Source organism: Erithacus rubecula (genome assembly GCF_903797595.1).
Source record: "Erithacus rubecula genome assembly, chromosome: 4".
Classification (NCBI taxonomy): domain Eukaryota; kingdom Metazoa; phylum Chordata; class Aves; order Passeriformes; family Muscicapidae; genus Erithacus; species Erithacus rubecula.
Genome location: NC_136686.1, coordinates 8,747,637 through 8,768,811, shown reverse-complemented (window position 1 = coordinate 8,768,811; position 21,175 = coordinate 8,747,637). Strand labels below are relative to the sequence as shown.

At 39.9% G+C, this 21,175-nt stretch overlaps 1 protein-coding gene across 3 annotated transcripts in view; it reads left to right on the top strand.

Annotated features, from left to right (window-relative positions):
• Positions 1–21,175, top strand: part of FAR2 (fatty acyl-CoA reductase 2) — a 120,124-nt gene that overhangs the window by 13,538 nt on the left and 85,411 nt on the right. The window lies entirely within an intron of this gene.

The window sequence follows — 21,175 nt, the reverse complement described above, 5'->3', positions numbered from 1 at the left end:
GAGAAAGGACCTGCTGATCTGTAGAGAATCACAGCAGGGCTTTTTGTGGTTTTCTGTGATTCTTCCCAGGACATCAGGGGCTGAGCAATGCAGAGGAAGAATTTTGTGCAGCTGTGACATTCCTGTGTCCACGAGGATGAATATGGAATGGTGAACAATGGAAGCCTTCTATAAAGATTTCCTTCTTACTGTCAGCTTGAAATGTATCCTTGTACTGGGAGTCCTTAACTCTGTATGAGATGTGGGTTTATATTGCCTAGCCATTTTCAAATTTTCTGCTGTTTTGACATGCCTTGGGAATAAACACCACAATGTTCACATGACCATAGGAAGCCAAGTAGTTTGTATTTAATCAGAATTATTTCATTTGTGTTATTTATTGAGCATTATGTCTACTGTAGTCATTGCTTCTCTCTTTGTAGGTGTTCTAGGAACTGTAGAAATGTATAAAAGCTGGTTTTGAAACTTAATTTGTCAAAAGTAAGAAAGAGATGTGAGAAAATCAGCTGTCAGAATCATAATAGATCTGTTTTCACAGATGGGTTGATGATTGTTTTCAATTGATTTGATCTTTGTTTTAAATCTGACTGTGATTGATTACAAGTGCTGCAAGATTTAATTGAAGAGGCCAACTCATGGAAAGGTGAAAAAGTAGTCAGCTAAAAGCCAGAATAATTAGGAGCATGATTTTATCAGTAATCCATGGTAAGAGCAGAGAACAGACAGAATGGGGTCAACCTTTGACAAGCTAAGAAGAAACACCCAAAGTCCTGGTTCCCCAAACCCACAGCCCAAGTTCCATTGCCAGAAACCTGTGGGTGGGAATTCCCTCCCTTGAGGCTGGCCACGAGAAGGTGTTGCAATGGTATGTTGGTCATCCCTCCTGTTTTATCTGACTCTTAGATAAATGCTGATGCCAGCTGCATCAGGGGTAGGAACATGCAAATGTGACTGTCTTCATTTCAGGGCTGATTCCAGTTCCAAACATGTTTTATTTCTTTCACTCACTGCCTGAGCCAAGAAACCCTGCAGACCTAACTCAAATCAGTTTAAGGAGGGTCAGATCTCATTTAGGTTGCTTGGGATTATGTAGAGAACAGGGGGAAAACACCCAGCCAACCCCTAAATATTTTGTGTTCTGAATCTAGGAGAAGTTGGCTTCAGAAAGCCTGAATTTAAACTCCTGACTTTAATTGATGTAAACTAAATGAAAGTACAAACCTGAACAAAACCTTCCTTGATGTGTGGTCATCATTTCCCCATTCAGGATATTTCCATAAAATACTTTTCTAGACTATGTCTGTGTGATTAAAATTGGCATTACTCTTTATTTACTGTGCTCCTCTGTGCTAAAGGGCTTTGCTATAAAAATAATGCAATATAGAAATGCTGCTCTGAGATGTGGATTTCCTTCTTATGGTTGATATTGCTATAACAACATTTCCCTCCAAGCCATGACTGTAATTACAAAAGTTGCCATTGATCTTATATGTAGTAAATTATATATGTATTTAGCAATGAATGTCAAATGAAATAAATACCTGCTTTTCTTATTCATCCCCCACCAAGCCTCAATTTTAATTTCAGCAAAATAATTTTAATTTTAGGAATTCAGTTTTTCAGTAAGTTGTTTTCAGATGTGAGCAGAGGTTTTCAGTCTCTGGATTTAATATGCTTGTTGTAGCTTAATTTAAGCATCAGTGTTCGCTGTGGCAGTTTTCCTGGAAAGGTTCTTGTTAGGAATTTCTCTGCCTCTGCTGGATGTATTGGGGAGTTCATTATGATCTTGTATAGATCTCAGAGGAGGCATACAAAAAAAAGGAAATTATTTACATGCGGAACATCTTGAAAATATATTTCAAAGAGAAAATGTTCCTGGTAAACATTTCTTGTGTAAATCAAATTGTTTATGTAATAGGACTATGTCTTTGTTCATGTTACTGTTTTCAGTCCAGAATTAGGAGCAGCATTCAGAAATAAGAGTATGCACAAGGGGTATCTAAGAAACAGAATGGGAATGTCAGTACCTGTCTTTTTGGGTATGCTGCCTGAAGGTGAGCTGTGTGACTGCAGCCAGCAAATCTCATTGCTAGACTACATGCATAAACCCACAAGCACATAGGAATTAGAATGTACAAACCTGATTTGGGTTAAACCATTATGGAAGAGCATTTGTGAAATGAACTTAAGAACTGCAGAGTGACAGCAGCTAAGGTAAGAGTGCAATCAATCATTTGTAATCATTTGAGCATTTTGCTCAAGAAGCTGAGGGGTCATTCTTATGAAAACAAAAGCATAAATCAGTATTAATTTCTTGAATATGATCTGGTCTTTCTTCTCTGAGCAGCCCAGCTGGGAATTGTAAGCTGAGTTTGCAGTCACATAGTTTTGAAATAAATTCTAGCTTTACCCAGATTTCTTGGTTCTGTTTATCTTGTAATAAGTGGCCTGTTGATTTTAAATTCCACTTTGTGCTTAGACTTTAGACTGGATTTCATTTGAGAGTTTGAAGGCTCTTGAGGTGTGATATAAATACAATTTACTGAACAAATGAGAAGTGGTTTTGGGCCCCTTCTACCAAAGTCATGATGTTAGTACGATCCCACCCCTTCTCTTTATTTGTCCATGAATTCTGAGAACAGACTCAGGTTATAACTAAGTTGCCCCTCTCCTGAAATTGCCCCTGCAGAAGAGCCCTGCTAATACCTCTCTCTGGGTGCTTGGTGCCCTAAACCACTTGTTTTGCCATAAAAACCTGTGGGGTAGAGGTAAAATCACTTGTGCCACTGGAGAGAAGGAGAGGAGTGAAGCATATGGCTAAAGTTTTATCATCAGGGTGCATCACATTGCACAGATGGGTTTTTGAACCCAAACATATTTAAAACAAAGCTAGCTGATGTGTGACTAGTGTCATCACCATGTGGCCACCCGCGAATTATTGGAAACACGCCAGTGCCTCTAAATCTTGTAGTTAAACTGGTTACAAGCTACTTAACCCAGGAGTCAGCATGAACTTTATACATAGGACAAGCATACAGCCTGTTCTCATTTTAAATTGGAATTTGAATTTCCTAATGGAAGTTTCATATGAACACCAGCATGAGATTGCTAAGTATAATATGGTGTTTACAGGCAGAATTTTTTATGTGTGAATGTTGGTCCCAAAGGCTGTGAACTGCTTCTTACACAGGCATGTTGAGTCTCATGCCTCACATGTAAGACTTAGTTCATTGGCCTCTGTTGTCTAAAATTCTGTCTTCATGGATAGTTTCTCTGGATCCAGGCTACTGCTGGTGCTGAATTGGTAGAGTTGGAGAGACAACATTATATGAGACTGGTTTTGCCTTCCAGCCAAGCCTACCTGTGAGATGCTGGGCATGGAATGCTCACTCTCTTCGTGACCTGAAAGCCTGGTGCCCTTGAGACCCTGATCTATCACTTTCCACTATGCTAATGCAGAGTCTCTCTTTCCTGTTGGTGCTGCAATAACCTGGATGGTGTAATTTAATATTTTGGTGTTAATTTTAGATCATTATTATTATTACTGTGATTACTACAGATTTGATCTGCAATGGGATTTCAGCAGAATGAGTGATGTGCACTGGTTTATGGTCACTGAAGATTTTAGGTTTACTTTTTTCATGGTTAAAAATGTCATTTAAGTAAACTAGAATTGCAGAGAACTTGGTAAAGAGCAGAAATCTTCTTTTGGACGTTAATGTGGGATAAGTTAGTATAACAAAATAGTGTCAAGGTTTGTTCTGCTTTCCTACTCAAAAATACATTATTTGTAACCTTAATATCATGACTACAGTAACTTTTTAAGGCCTTAGCTGGTACGTCAAAAGAGAGGGCTCTATATGTAAGTTTTGCTCTGCTTGCCACACTTATTGGTCATGAATCCTGACCTTGTCAAGTGGATTGTTTTCATAATGCTAAGCAACAACAAAAACCCAAATCACAAGGCATTACCAGAGCAGCAGTCTGCATTTCTGTGGCCTCCTGCCATGGGATGGAGTCAGTCTGCACGCTGCAAGTGCTACAAACTGCAGAAACACAGTTTGGCCAAATTTGATGGCAAAGCTTTCTTTGGTTTTAGGTGTTACACACCTTACTAAATCTCCTAATTGTGAAAGCATTCAGCATATTTTTATGAACCAGAATAGGTTAAAGGCTTAGTGAAGGGAGTGTACTGTCCTGCATGGTAATTACTTGGGTAGATCTAATGCCTCAAAACTGCCATGTGTATCCTCCAAATGCTAGAGTGTATTAGTGCCTGTATGCTGCAGACTGAAAGGGAAATGCATTATCATGCTGAATGTAAGTTCATTAAATTACTCAAGTAAATGGTTTCCATTCAGGTATGAGGCTTGTCAACTGTATTCGTTTAGGGTTTTTTTAAAGTTGTTGAAAATGCTTCATTTTCTTGCTAAAAAGTGTTATGAAATGCTGTGCACAAATGTGCAGTGAACTGTCACTTTACTTTTTAAACTTGCCTGCTGTAAATTTAGTTTTGTTTAATAAAGCCTATAAACTGAGCAGATGAGTTGGGAGTGCGTAACCTTGGAACCTTTCCTCTGTGCCTGACTCACAGACATTTTGATTTGGCTTCAGGGATGATTCTCCTTAGATTATGTTATCCTCAAATGGCTCTCGCTTTGCCAAGCTTGGCTATCTTAAAGCATGTCCTGAAAAACCTTGGGAAGGCATTGAATGAGAAAACAATCAGACAAATGAACAAATCTGTTTGAATTCCTGAGCTTCAGTCTTCTCACTGCAGTAATTGAGGCTAGAGGAGCAAAATCCACATGTAATCAGGGAGTCCAGGAGCTGACTGTTCAACAAAAATATTGCTTCAGGTATTGCTAAGGATGGGAATACTGTAATATAGGCATAGTCTGTAAATTATTTTAGCTACAGCTAAAGCCAATATGATGTGTGGGACGGTGTCTACTGGTTCTTCTAGATTCAGCTTTCTCCATATATGAGCTGTCAATTCAATTTGCTTACAAGCGAGGCAGTGTTTCTTTGTTTTACTTAGTTGAAGGAAGAAGCCACTAAAATCACATAGGGGTTTCCTTATTGCAAAAACTGTTGTGCTATGGGTACAAAACTTGCTAGAAAATGTAACTGTTCTAATGTTCTCTGTTATTTTTGATGCAAAATACAATCACAGCTCACCCAAAAAGATCATGACAAGGTGTAGCTGAACTCTGTGCAGTTTTCCATTTGATCTTTCTGATTGGTTTGGTTTAGGGGCTTTTAAGCATCTTGTTTCCTTTGGGCACAGCATGCTTTGTGTCCATGTGTCCACTCTTTTACCAGAATACCAAATTTTGGTGATATGCAGTCAAGTGTTCTTTTGCTCCTGAGACTTTGGGTGCTTATATTTTAGAAGTAGAAAGGGATGAGAAGAGAACAACTGGTTCATGCATGAGCAAGAATTTTGATTTATCAGTCACCTTGCAACCCTTTGTTTTCATCAATTTTAATTTCAAGCTTGTCTTTTGATGTTGCTGAAGATGGAAAGTTTTTCTCCAGCCTCTTATGGCACCTGCAAACTTCAGATTAAGTAGTAAGTGTCTACACTCCTTTTAGCAAATTTGGTCCGTGTAGTTACTATTTCAAACCAGATTAACTTTCTGTGGCTTAATGTGTGGGATTGTGGGCATTGTGCAGTTTTATTATCTGATAAACACCATTTGGCTGCTGCTGATTTAATCTTAAGTGATGTTACAGCTCTTGGAATTATGTGTTTCAACGCAGTCATGGTGAACTTTAAATTAAGATCTAGCAGTCCTATACATAAGCATCTCCTAAGGGGTTTGTTTTGTTGGTTTTTGTTTTCAGTAGGGAATATTTATTGTCTCCATTCCAAGGACTTCTGCAGCATTTTGATTTACAAAACAATTCACTTGCATTTTAATTTTCATTAAAAGTATGATGGAGTGTAATGGTTTTTAGTTGCAGATTTGGATGGGCATGTAGTGCTGTAATCTTTCTTTTGACTATTTGCCACAGGCCAAGTGAAATTAAATATTTTGGAACATCTTAATTTTGCTGTCTGACAAGTTTCCTCTAAGTGAAAGCAGATGGGTGTTCATCAGGAAGGGAAAGGAAGTGTGACATGCATAACAACAGCAACAACAACCAAATGAGTGTCTGTTCTTTACATGCAGACTTGTGCAGGTACTTATAGTCTGTATCTGATAGTGAAGTGCAAAGATCTGAAGTTCACTTAAAGTGTGAATTATCATAAGAGTTAAATACAGTGTTGTATTTTATTTATTATTATTTTGCATTTAAGCATCTTGGCCCTTTGAATGTTTTGTGTCTTCTGTGATTCATATTCAGCTAAAGTCCTGTTGTCTAAACAGGTGCATATAGTCCTAAATCTCTTTGAAGTGGTAACCTTTTAGGACATTATAATTTGTGTCCAGTTGAAAAAAGTGCTTCAGATGCTGTCATGAACAGGAACATTTCCCAAATTCATGGATTTAATGAGGTCAGCCTGTCTTATTCTTTACTATGTTAAGACAATGCATTATGTCCTTGTAATTCTCTTACGAGCTCATTCATTATGAAACTCTTAACAATGATTTTTCAGGTGAGGCCAATAAAATTAAACCCATTTGTAATTTTTGAAACGTAGTCAAGCAAGCAGACTGTGTTCCAAAAGTGAGTGTTATGAAATTTCTCAGTAATTGTTTTGAAGAGGTTTACTAACAACAGATTCACTTTTGTAATGGTTTTTAAAAAACTGTTTATGTTCATAGAAAGCTTAAAAATTATATTTGAGCATACATTTTAGATGTAAGAAATTCAGATTCACTACTTCTTTTAGAATAAATGAGTTCAGAAAATAGTACTTGAAGTGAAAAGCCATCCTGACAGTTAAGGAGCATTTATAGCAGGTGTGTATAACATCATCTGTTTTACAGATTATTGCAGTCTGCCCAGAAATAATTAAAGGACAGGAGAAAGAAGATATGGCCAAGCTGGCTAAGGGATGCTACAGTTTTGGTCCAGCTGCAGCTGTGAATTAGAAATAGAACACCAAGGTCTTTATTCCCATATGAATTACCTTATTTCTTCATCTTCTACTTGTGTGAGCTTTTATTAGTGCTTAGCTTTCAACTTCATGGTGCACTTACAAAAATCCTTGCACTTCATGCCCCAAGGCCTTCACCAGCTCTCCTGAGAGAAGCTTGTTCCTGCTCACCATTTTGCTTTTGAGAGGATCTTCCAGTAGAAACAGTTATTTAACCTCATTATGAGGTATTTCTGGTTTGATTTGGTTTTACTCTAAGAAATGGCATGTTGTTATGTAAGGTATGGCCTATAGCATGCTTGAGTTACTTTCAGGACTTGATTTGGTAGTTGGGAGATTCGAAAGACTTCTCAAAAAAAACCATTCATTAAATGGCATATAAATGCATAATTTCTTTTCTTGTAATTGTGGTCAACAGTGTCCTTAAATAAAACCAATAAACAAAACCTGTATTTTCCTCCAGGAGAAATGATGCACACTGTAGCCTAAAGTACAGAAAACAGTGTCATTAATTGCAAAATTATGTATCCTGCGGAGTCTCTGGTAAACCATTGAATCTTCTCTCTTGATTTGTGGCTGCATTAAGTGCTACTGAATTGTCCTTGCTAATTTGCAATTAAATCTAGTTTTGGATGTGGTTGGCTTTTTAGCTTTTTTTAATAGGTTTTTTTTTCCCCTCTTGCTAAGCAGTGAATTAAAGTAAAATGTCTTTTATCCCAGTCATGCTAAACGTGCTTCAGTGGGATCTGGGTCAAACAAATACTTGACAACCAGGAGGAATTTCTGCTCCAAGCTTGTGGAGCTGCTAAACTTCAGATAGCACAGACCACATTGTGGAATGGTGTTAAAAGAAACCAGCTTCCACTGAGCATTTCCCTCTGAGGCAAAAGTTCTCACTCTGAGAAGATGCCTTAAAAATCCTACCAGAGCACAAGTGGCTCTTCTCCTAAGCCACTGCAGATCTTTGCAGCTATTTCTGATTCTTCTTTGAGATGAGAGGAGCTGGGTGGGTTGAGAGCATCAGGCTGGGTGCTGGAAGAAAAGCCTTGACCCAGAGTGGCTGGCAGGAAGCAGAGCAGCTTGTGAGGAGCTGCCTATGCCAAGGAGTGATTCTTTCTTTTGAGGTTTGGCTGGGGATTCAGCTCCTGGAGGGCAGTACTGCTGACACAGTGAATACTGAACTGCTATTCAAAGCTGAACAGCTGATAAAAATGGGGGATGAGAGTGCAGCATTCTGCAAAATCCACGTGCTTAACTCTCAGAGCTGTTTTTGAGAAGATAAGAGAACAGAGACTGAAGATGCCACTTCCACTAAGCTGTATGTCTGTATCTTTTAGAATTAAAGCTTCACTAGACTGTAAAAGGCCCACAAGACTTGATAAATGTGCATTTGAAAATTGGAAAGGGCAGCACCATCTCCATAATTCCTAACTGGCTTTGGAGCCGAGCACTCCCGGTATCATTTCTTTGATTCCTGAGAGCAGCTAAAACCTAATAACATTATGGAACATAGTCATCTTTCCAACAGGTTTCCTTTCAGACAACTCAAAAGTTTTTTAAAGCTACTGTTCAAAATTCATTTCACAAGTCAGGCTCAGAATAGAGATGGAAAAGTTAGTAATTTGTATTTTGCTAATTCTGAGTGGAACTCAATGTGCAGAAGAAAAACTTCCTTAGGAAAGTCAGTTTTCAGGCTGGCTTGAGAATATATTAACTTGGTTTGTTGTGCTTTCTGAGATGTTTCTGAATTTATGAACATTGGACAATTTTTTTTGTCATGCATTCCATTTCACCAAGACCTGTTCCCCATAAGTGCCAGGGAGAATCAAAACAACCACCTTGTCACTTTTATTCAAAACTGTGCCTTTGAAGCTATCTTGACACTTGGCCAGGCACCCAGGTGCTGTGTATTTGCATGTATGGCAGAGGGGGATCTGATAATCAGACCTAGTTGGAGAAATTCCAGTAAAACAACTTTTGCAACTGTTGTGCTCTGGCACATTTCTGCCTGCCTCCGAAGGATCCGCAGCTCCCAAACACTGCTGCTCTGTGAACAGAGCCTGGCCCAGGACAATAGGGTGCTTGTCATGGAAAGGGAAAGGGATAAAACCCTGGGAGCCTCAGCTTGGAGGCTGTGACCTCAGCCCTCAAGGTTCTTTGGAGCAGAGAGCTCCAGGGTCGTTCTTGAGGATCTTTGACCTATGTATTAAAAATATTCATGTTTTTTTTATGGGAAGGGCATGGTGTCAAAAGCTGAAATTACAGGTTTTGGCATAATTTAAGAAGCTTTTTTGGTTGTTGTTGTCCTTTCTCAAATTATTTGAAAGGGTTGTGGGGATAGTTTTACTCCTGGAATTGTGTTAGTCTTCCTGGAAGGACACTGCAGTCAAGAGCTGCTGGGTGTTTCTTACATCTTGCTGTTAATATACAGTAGCATCTCTGAATACCAAAAAATAATTATAAAAATAGTAATTACAAATAATTAAGAAAGTCTTTAGGAATTACTGACTATGCACCTACAGGAGCGTAGACAGTAATGCTGCAAACTTGAATAGAGAATCTGGGATCTCCAGCACAGGATGGACATGGATCTGTTGGAGGGTGTCCAGAGCAGGGACACCAAGGAATCAGAGAGATGGAGCAGCTCTGCTGGGAGGAAAGGCTGAGGGAATTGGGATTGTTCAGCCTGGAGAAGGGAAGACTTTGGGATGGCTTCACTGTGGCCTGAAGGGAGCCACAGGAAAGATGGAGAGAGACTCTTGACAAGGGCCTGGAGTGACAGGACAAGGGCAATGGCTTCACACTGAGAGAGCAGGGTTAGATTGGATATTGGGAAGGAATTGTTCCCTGTGAGGGTGCTGAGGCCCTGGCACAGGTTTCCCAGAGCAGCTGTGGCTGCCCCATCCCTGGCAGTGTTCCAGGCCAGGCTGGATGGGGCTCTGAGCAACCTGGGACAGTGGAAGGTGTCCCTGCCCATGGCAGGGGGTTGGAATGAGATGATCCTTAAGGTCCCTTCCAATCCAAACCATTCTGTGAGTTTATGATCATACAATGTGTATGTGCTCTATATGTAATATAAACAGCTCTTTCTTGATTTGTCTAACACCTCTGAGAGGATGGAAAGTGGGACTTTTTTTACATCTCTGCCAGAGCACTAACCCTTCTTTTGACTCTAAAGGTTTTTGGCTCAGTTGAACAGTTGTTAAAATTAATGATCTTCGGAATTAGTGATACATGTTCATCTTAACCACAGTGTGATCATGACTCTGTGTTCAGGTTGAGTTACTGCTTTTTTCTCCTTTCACACATACTGCTTTGTCTCTCTTGTTTAAAGTCCCGATAAAACTTTTAATTGTACCATTATCCTCCCACATGTTCTGCCCTCTAGCAGATCTCAAGCATGGAAATGTACTTGCTGCAAAATCAAAGGTGAATAGTAAAGGTGTATACACATTTTGTCATTTGAGTTTGTTCCCTGGTTTTTGTGTGCCATGTGTTTCCTGAAACATTTTATTTATTTACAAAGGGATTATGTTGTTTGTACTGGTAAGCATAAGAAAAGATGGACAAGAATGCTTTCTTTTACTATCTTCTGAATAATTTTAACTGCAGAAAGGAAAAGGAAAGAAGGAATATCTTAGTACTTTTTTTTTTATTTATTTTTTTTTAACAGCCTTCCTTGGCTTCTAGCAGACATGGTATTTTACCTTTCTGGTGAAAAGCAATAGTTCTTCATGTGTATGCACCATCCCAGCATGACAGGCTCAAAGAGAAGTAGACCTCATGTGACAACAGGAGCACCACAGGAACTTTATCTTGTGCATCAGTGGTGCTAATGCATCAAGGTTGTTGTGACCTCTCTCTCAGAGAGCCTAAAAAGATAACTGTTTAAATTTAATGGTAGCTGTTTGTTTGGCTTTCTTTGGGTTTTTCTTTCATCTTGAACTCCATTTTATATTTTTCTTTAAGCTGTGTTTCTACCGGTATAGAAAAATTAAAGTTGGTGGTGGTTTTTGGTTTTTTTTTAAATTTTTATAATAAATGCTGGCATAAAAGCTTCAAAGGGTGAGGCTAGGTTTAGATTAGAGTATGTAGAAGTGGTAGCATTAGAGCAATCTTGAATTACAGCATCAAACCTAAGGGCAAAGACATGGAAAATTCAGATAAGTACCAAGACTTGTCATCTACTCAGTTTACTGATTTTTTTATGTGTTTCATACTGCCCCAAGCTAGGATGGCATGAAAAACAGCAGAAGGTACCAGCATCTATGAAATCATCAGCTTGGGACCTGATGTTACTTTCCCTGCCTTCCAGTCTCAGCACCTGGTGTGGTGTGCTGTAAATTGGTGGAATTGGCATAAGAAGTGTTTCTGAACATGTTTTGATTTGTGGAAATTGCAATATCTTTGTGGAAATTGCAATGTGTTGTCTATATTACAATATATCTCTCTGGCCCTTCTACCTGTGGATTTTGGCAGTGATTCATAGACCCCCACAGGAGTCTCTGTGTCTGTGGCCACAGTTAGGGACCTGGATCAGTGACAGAAAACCAGAGAGATGTCAGGAAAGAATAATGTTTGTTGCCTGCTAATTTGCTAGTGTCAGCCTGAAAACATCTTCATTGTAAACTATGCAAAGAGTGATTTTCAGCAGAGAAAACTGAGCAGCTTCTCTTTTCCTGGCTCTCCTTGCTTCAAAGCCACTGATTTTGCAGGTCATGTGCTACTACCTGGAGTTTTATTGTCATTCATGTGCAATGTGTGCACCTAACAGATCCACTTGCTGGAGATGGTAAGAATTTAGGTGTTTTCATCACCTGTCCACCTGTGGGAAGGGAATAGGAGTGAGGGCTTTTTAAATTGGGGAGATAAACTAAGTTCTTTTTCCACAGTTGCTGGAAAGATGAAAACTAAAAGGCAGCCAGACAGGGACAGCTGGAGGCATTTATTTGCTCAATGCTGTTTAAAGATGTTTCATGGAAATACCATGGAAGGATGGGAAGCTTAATTAGAACTTCTTGAGAAGTCATAAAGCTTTCTTAGAAATAAATCTTAATGTGGCTTTCTAAAAGCATTTCAAGGTATCTGAGAAATGAAGGAATCCTGCTGTGATTGGCTTTTGTGTAATACCACATTTTCCATAAATGAGATCTACAGAAAGTTTTTCCTTTGCTTCCTCCTCCACCATAATATCCTAAAATAAGCAGATGATCTATTGTAGATTGCTAGCTTGTGGCTATTTTTAAATTTTTAAATAGCAAATATTAAAACAGATTTTTCATTTCCATACATGTTTTCCTGTTAGCAAAAGAAGATTACAAATACATGCATGATATTTAGAGGTATGCTGGTTTTTTTTTCCCGATTATATTTTTTTCCCCATATTATAAAAGCTTATGTGATACTGTGTCACACTGGGTGTGTCAGGTACACATAATTAATTGCAAAACTGCCATACATAAATTATTGTTCCTGCCATAATGTGTTAAGTGGAACTAATTGGAATATATTTTCTTCCAGATTTGCATATATACATACTTTCACTGTCAAAACTTCCTTCCTTCCAGGTACTGCTTTAAACAGTTGGGCTTTTTTGGTCAGGAACTGTTTTATTGTTTTATGTTGATTCAGACTTATATAATTAATTGTGGGCTCATGGCTGCAATTCAGTGATGTGAATTGGGAAACAGGGTTTTCTGAACCAAGTAGGTAAACTTTCTGAAATAGATTAACAGAATGAAAAACACTGTTTCTCTGATAAAAAACAGGTTGTTGTTCTCTGCCAGCCATGATGTTACCTCCTTTTTTAGATTTTTGGATTTTTAGACTGAGATTTACACCTTTTCACCCCTGGATGGGATAGTTTCACTCCTATAAATGTACCTATAAAGAAATTGCAGTCTTTAATCACACAGAGGAAATGATCTGATTCACAGTTATCTTCATTTGTTAGGCACTGAAGCCCAAATACCTACAGAATTCCAAACTGTAGGAATACCAAGGGGAACTTCTTAAATCACTGAAAAAATTAGTAGCACCAAAGTTGGAGCTGTAAGTTGTCTCTTTTTCTTCCAAGAAGGAGCTACAAGTTAAAGGTCCTCACTTTAAAAAAGCATGTTTATGTTTAACAAACACTGTGTGCACTTAGTTGACATTTTTACTGTTGTTTTATTTGCTCTTTTTTCTTAAAATATCAGTAGATATGTGTTAGTATAAAAACTTCTGCCTGCCACCTATTTTTCTTCTTCCTCTCCAATGTAATCAGTCTGGTAGTAAGACTGTAATTAAAAATTAAGTTTGTGGGGGCTATAAAGTGGGAAGGACTATGTAACTTGTATCAGATACCTGTAATCTATTCTTGCACCCTTTCTTTCCTCCTGATGGGCAACAGCAATAACAAAGTGATAAACACTTCATCTCATCATCCTCCACTCTTTTCTTAAGAGTCTCTTGTTGCTGTGCTTGGTTTTACCACTCTGTCACTTTATCAGCTGCTATCATCATAGCCATTGGATCAGCCTCAGAATGGTAATCTGCAGTTTTGGTGTTCTACTGGTTGCTTACATTTTCCATGCCAATGCCTTCTTTTTGCCAAGTGAATTCTCCAGTCCAGGGGCCTGCTAGAGTGTTCATTGAGGCAAGAGCATCAAGGCAGCTCTTGAATAGGAGCCACAATCCTTGTGTGATGCAGGGGTTTGTTATCCTGCTTTTCCATGAAAAGAGAACATGATCTACATGTAGCTGTCAGAAAGAAACTGTCCATCCTTGAACACCAGCAAGACAAGGATGTCTTCACTGGACAGTGCACTATAAAGTGCATTATGAAGATGCTGATACACGTTTTCAGTCAATCGTGGAATTACTTGGGAAAAAAACATTGTCTTTCTGTCTATCCACATCTGTGGGTGCAGCAGCACACACCCATGATAAGGCAAGGTTCCTAATATAATTTGGGGCACCTGTGAAACACTGGAGGATGTAACAGACTGCAAGATATGTGCAGACCAAACAAGTTACATAAACTGCAGGTGAGCTTTGGAATACTCTGTGCCTCTCTGGGGTTTTTGAGGGCAGTTTCACAATCATTCTCTTGTTCATGTAACGTGAAGGGTTCAACCAGGTTTGTGTCGAAGGTGTGATGGCATGGAGAAGCAATGAAACTAGGGAGCCTGATTCCAGCAGCCCCTTCCTGCAGCCTCCTGGGGAGATGCTGCTCTTGTTACCAAGTCTAGGTTGTGGAGTTCTGCATTCCAGTTGAGGAAAACACTTATTAGAACAGTTGTATTCTTCTGAGGGTCTATTCTATTCTAGCCAGCCACCTGCTTCGCTTAGCAGATGCTTTCCATATATTGGATATGGAATCACAGAGTCATAGAATGGTTTTGGTTGGAAGAGACCTTAAAGATCATCTTGTTCTAATCCCCTGCCATGGGCACGGACACCTTCCACTAGATCAGGTTCTCCAGTTCCCACCAGCCTGGCCTTGAACATTTCCAGGGGTGGGGCAGACACATCTTCTCTTAATAAGGATTTCACCACTCCCACAAGGAAGATTTTTTTCTTACTATCTAATCTAAACCTACTCTGTCATTCTGAAGCCATTCCCCCTTGTCCTGTCACTCAGGACAAGAGTCTCTCTCCATCTTTCCTGTGGGCTCCCTTCAGTACCAGAAGGCTCCAGTGAGGTCACCCCAAAGCCTTCTCTTCTCCAGGCTGAACAATCCCAGTTCTCTCAGCCTTCTCTCGTAGGAGGCTAAGAGAATTTGAATAATATAACAGTTGGGAGCAGATAATTCATCCTTCAACAGCCCTATCAGTGAAAGATACATGAAAAATGAGTTTCTTTGGTAGCATGCACAGTCACGAGCCACAGTGTAAAAGGCAAAATGAATGTAGAGAGGTGCCTGTAATGCTTCATCTTGGTCTAGTGGAAGGGAGTCTTGGCCTTCTTTTCTCTGGTAGTTCATGTCCAACAGGAATTGTCACTGAGGCTGTATTGATGATACTTAAAAATAATATTCTTGGAGTCAAGAGGGTTTTAAAAATTATTATTAAAATTTTCACATCTTTTCAGTCTCTGTGGTTTTAAATTAGAGTTGAAGGCACATATGTAATATAAGCTTGTTATTCCAAGAAGCTAAAACAGCACAAGCAATAATATAATTTCTTAATTTTCCATTGGCTAAAGGAATGTTTAATTAACACAGGAGATGCAGAAAGGGAGAGTCCTGCTCCTGATAGCATTTTGCAAAGATTGCAGGTAATAGTGCACCTTGCTGCACCACAGCATGTGTGCTGGCAGGTAAGAAAAGCCTGGAGATAAATGAAGAGGCTGCATTCCTCTGTGGATTGGGAGGGAGAAGCTAGAACCTGAACAGTTACTCCACATTTTGATTTTTCATACCCATCTGGTGGGGAGGAGGAGGAGGGGGACACATTACAACTCAGATGTGGATGGCTGGAAACATTTTTATCCCTCATTCTGGGCCAGCTTCCCCAGTTCTGCTCCTGAATTTTGTCTGCAGGTGCAGGTGGGAGCTGGGCAGAACAAAAAGAATTTCCTTCTACAAGTTCTTTCTCTTTTCCTTTCCTAAGCAAGGATTAGTTGGTTTTCTACAATATTTTGAAACATGAAAGAAAACAAAATGTCTCTGGGCAGATTACCCAGGTGAAGGTGTTGGATAAGGATTATTTGCCATTAGAATTCAGTGCTGTCTGAAAAATCAGAGAGAAAAAATCACTGGTCTGTAAATTGGAGGAGGAAAGCTGTTCTGGTTAAACTGTCTAGGTTGTCAGCCCACCTCACCCCAAGTGATAAACCAAAGTGATAACACTTTAAAAGCTTTTTAAAAAGATTACACTTTTAAAAGTTTAAACTTTAAAAGTTTGAAACTTTAAAAGCTGTTTCAGTTTTTAAATTTTGAAATAAATCAGATACGGTTCTCTATCCATTTGGAAGTCTGCTCATCACCCTGAAGTACTAAACCTATGACATAATTAACAGAATTTTGAGAATATCTGCTTATTTTACAGAGACAGCAGTGACAATTCAGCTGCTTGTCTGTCTTGGCTTTGCAAGTGAGATAGTGACTATGATTTTCTCTGGTTTGCCTCTCAATTTCTGCTCAAAGAGCAGATGCCAAGTCTTGTGGGAGCATCACGTGCTGGGCTGTTTTCCTTTCCCACCAGGACAATGCTCTGGCTGCTCTAGTAAACATTACCCAGGTTTTGCATTGAGTCCTGTAGACCTGATTCTTCTCAGCAGGTAATAAGGAGCATCACTTCTGTTCTTTGGTCTATCCTAGAAAAATTCTCCTCACCTTAGAAGAACTTCCTATATTGCCAGCCAGCTGCTTTTGAAACAGTCCTGAGCCTCAGGGCTGGAAACACGTTTGTCAGCCAGCTGGGAATGGAGCATATGTCTCACTTCCTGCACCTCAGTGATGTTTCATTACAGAGTGCATCGCAGATGCCTTCCTGCTCCTACACCCTTTTTTCTTGCAAAGCTTCATCTCCCTCTCACTTTTGCTTGGGATTCCTCCTGCTCTCTTGTCAAGAGAGCACTGATTCCTGTTAAGGAGCCAATCTAGGAAGAGGGTCATATGACAGTTTTGGTGAAATACCAATTTGAAATGGATACAAAGCACTTTAATCTCTGTAGCCAAAATCAGATCATATCCATCTAAATTAGACACAGCAGCTGAGATACCTGTTTCCAGGTGGATAAAGTTGGGGACAGAGCTCAGGCTGACCTGTAATGACAGGCTTTACTGCCTCTTGTTACTGTGCCCTTGATAACAGAAGATACTAAAGTAGACATTATCTTAGGCTTAACACACTAACATTCCTCACATTGCTGCCAACTGGAATGTAGCCTTTAGCATAGGAAAACTCCCCCTAAATATATATTCCAGATAGGAAACAAGCCTTCTACCTTTCATTTTGTTATGAGAAAATCACCAAATTTCTAATAGATCTATCTAAAAATATCATAAGCTTTGAGAAAGGAAATACAGGTTTTTTATGGACCAGCACTGAGTAAAACTCAGTTGTTTGGCAGTTTCTAATAATGGTATGGATTTGATATTTTCTCCTGGTTGTATTTCTCCTAGTCAGGCTACATTTGTTCTCCTTAAGAGAATATTATATTGCTGTCTCATTGCCATGGTACCCATGTGGAAAGACTTCTAGTTAGGCAGAATTTACTCCTATAGTCACACACTCTTCCTCATCAGAGCAATGATTCAAATTAAGTGGTGACAAAGCAAAAAGAAGTTTTGTTATTTAAACTTTCTTGGAATTACTGACAAAATCTGCTCTGACACTGCAAAGTGGAGGAAACATCCATGACCCCCTCCAACTCCCTCCTCCTTCCCCCTTATTGGCTTGACAAGTTCCTAGTAAAGTCGGACGAGTTTTGGGGTGTTTTTTTGGTGTGTGTTAGTGGTATTTTAAAGTTATCTCTACAGAACTCTGCTCTTCAGTGTTGCTGGTGAACAGGGCAAACTGACAGTCAACAAGTAAGCACAGAAATGGCCGAGGCATGAATTCTGATTTGAAACCTTCATCCTGTAACAGCTTATTCTAGTTAAAATATGGCTTGATTAAATAAAAATTAAGTGTCTTCCTGGTGAGGAAGAGGAATTGTCTCTGTGTTGCAAAGCCCCATTTCCCTGAACGTATAATGGTCAAAATAGGAAGGTACTGCCCACAGCTCTAAGTCTTTTGCAGCCCTAAATGTTGCACATGCTCTTATTTGTGTTCTCTTTCAAATTGTATCTATTTGCCTGCCTTTCTTAATGACTGCCTCAGCATTCAAATCCACTGCTCTGCTTGGCTTTTGGGGCAAGCCACAGGATGAGTTTGCTCCAAGCCTGTTACTTGCTGGCTGAGATGCTGCCTTTCCCTTGTGCTAGGAGATTGCTGTTAGATGGAGGTGTTTAAAAAAAAAAGGGCTAAGAGATTGTCCGCTACAGGCACGACTGTGCTGCACCTTAGTCTGGCAGTGCCAGGGCATGGTGTGAGCTGAGAGCTTCAAAGGGACATCCAAAGTATCAGCTGGCATGTGGCTTAAATGAGCAGTGTTTGTTAATTGAGGAGCAGTGCTGTCTGAAGGGGATTTTAGCACTCCTGGTGCTGGAAGCAGCTTGATCACAGCTAGACCAGGTAATCCTTGCACTCCTCTGCTCCTTCAGGGTCATTTCAGGATGTTCTCCCCTTGGCTGATGGTTTGGATGCTACAAATGAGAGGTTTGGTAAACATATTTTCTGTTTTGCTCTGGTGAGTGTATCATGTCTTTAGAGCACTGACAGTGTTGGGATTGCCTTCGGGCATTTGTTTTGTTGTGGGAGGAAGGGATTGTTTTTCGGGTTGGTTTGTTGTTTTCATATGCTGGTGTTTTGTTTTTTTATTAGTAGAAACAAAGGATCTGGTTTTAGTGTGTGACAGAAGAGCATTGTGTGCAGAGTGCTGTTAAGAATGGTAGTTGCAGAATGATGTGTGCTTGTTGTGTTTTATTGTTTTGAAAACAAACATGCTCCTCCTCTCTAGCTGCAATCTGCTGAATCTGCTGAAGAAGCTTTCAGCTTTCATCTCCTTTTTTTCCTTCCTGAAAGAAATATTTAGGAATATTAATTGTTCACTGCCAGAGAGCTTTGTGCTTTTCTTTTTAGCTCTGCAGTCACCCAGGACTCCTGGGTGCTTCCTGCTACTTCTGCTCCACACCCCAGCACGTTTTGAGTTGAAGCAGGTAAAAAAGGCCTAATAGTTGGGAGAGAAGGAGAAAGGTTACAGGTCAGAGGAGGCAGGGCTGCCAGCAACAAAGGGGGCAAATTGAATTGATTCATATTTATGTGAAAGATTTTTAAACTGGCTGGTGAGCCAGTGATCAACACCATGGTCACTCCCATGCAGGGACGTGGGACTTGCCTTACCCTGCTCTGGGAGGGACTGCAGAGATTCACGGCAGAGAATGGCACTAATTCAGTCACTTTTGGTGACATCAGCTTGCTAAAGAGCACAGCTGGTGCTCGGCAAAACAAGTGCATCCTCTTAAGGGAAAAGTCTAATAACGTGCAGGGAGGAAAGGCCCCTGGACCAAGGGGGGAGATGAAGGTGTTACCTCCTCTTGATGAAGAGAAGGAGGTGACACCTCCCCTGTCACATAAGATGTCTTGGGCAACAAAGGTTTCAGGCCCTCTCCCAATTAGTTGACTATTGCAATTGAAAACAGCAAATCCACGCCTTTTTTCCAGGCTGTTGTGAAAAAAGGAGGAGGCGTTTCAGATTGAGACAGGATGGTCAGGTGGTTTGGAGATAGGGCCTGAATCCTCATTTCTGATGGAAGGAGCAGTCCTTCACCAATGTCTCATCAGAGCCAGGATTTTTTGGGTTTTGTGTCTTTTACCATCTCGGGAGAGGACTGGGAAAGAAAGCATTGCTAATATTTGCAGTTACAGTTGAGAATTGTCCACAAGTGGCTGTAAGATAAGAACTATTTTCCATCATGAACTTCCTGGTCATTTGCAGCTTTGGTGGCAGGATGGCAACGTAGCTGTTAGGGCAGCCAGATCCATGAGCAAATTTGGAAAGCTGCCCTGCCTGAGCAGATGTTCCTTTGCACAAACAAGTTTGGAAAGTTCCTCTGAATGGAGAGCACAACCAGATCACAGTGTTTAATAGCTCTGACTTTTGTGTCAGAGAAATCAATAATTTTGAGAACAGAAAACTTCATAGTTACTTTTACTGTTGTTCTGATTTAATCAATGGGAAATACAAAAAGCACCCAGCTATGAAATAATTGAAAGTGACAAGCCTGTCATAGGATTTTATCATATTTCTATCCCTTTCTAGAGACAGAAAGAAGATTATTTTAATGAAGTAATGAGTTTTTTACTTTGTAGTGATGTTTGGAATAGAAAAGTTCAATGAAAGATTGAGAATATATGCTCAGATGAAATTAAAATGGTCGATATTGCACCATTATGAAATAAGTCAATTTTTAAGCTTTCCAGCATTTGAATTATTATTTTAAAAGATGACTTTTCTGTGTGTCTGAAAGTAGTTGTAAAAGCAGTACCTCACTGACTTAAGCATGCTGCTGCCACCCAAAGCTTTGCAGTGAATTATGACTCCAGCTCTCATCCCCTCTGTCCTACAGGTGTCTGTGTGTGGGCGTAACCTCTGCTCATGTGAGTGTGTATTGCTGTCTTCAAATGTGCTTGCTCAACACCTGGCCTGTGAAGGAATTCCTTTGTTTTCTTAGGAATTACAACAGAACTCTGTCATTTCTGTTGCCTTTGGTAGATTCTAAGCTTGAGAACAGAGGAGCAAGGTCTAGTGGATTTACTTAAGGATTAAATATATATATTGTATCAGGGTTTCCAAAGAGGTCCCTACTTAACCGTTCCTATATAAAACCATAAACGAACCTGGCCTTAAAGAAAAAATATTCCCTGAACAGTGCCAAAAGATTAAACCCAGTATTTTTAGGATGTACTTCGTGACAGAGAAGAAACCTGATTCCTCAGTGCATGTGAAGACAGTCTCCAACACAGGTTCTCTCAGTGGTTATCCAGCACATTCTTTCTCTAGCTAGATGCCTTTCTGACTTGTGAACTGAGAGAACTGTAAGTCTAGGCTTGGATTAATGGACTGATTGACTCAGAAGTGTTCCTAGGCTTGCCTGTAGCTTAGCTGTGGGAGGAGTTTGGTGCCTCCAGAGCAGCTTCACTGGCAGTAAATGTCAGGCTTTTCAATCTCACTGAATTTCCAGGTGAATGCTGTTAACCACTTACTTTCTGTCTGTTATGTCTCCCCAGCATGTACCCTGTGTTTCTCACCCTTCTGTGCTTCCTGCCCCCTCCCTGGCCCTAATGCACTATCAGTGCTTAATTCTGCACAGCAAGCTTCCTTTCCCATCACTCAGCCAAGTTCATCCCATCAGTCCCTCACTGAAGAGAGAAGCAGCCTAAGAACAGATTTGATGCTGTATGAGTGATTTGAAGGAAGCAGCATTCTGATGTCACTGTTCTTTAATGTTATTTTTAAGACCTACAGATTTTTCTTTTGCCCCTCTTAAGTTAGATGAAATCTATTTGTGTACCAGCTCTCTGGGAGTACCA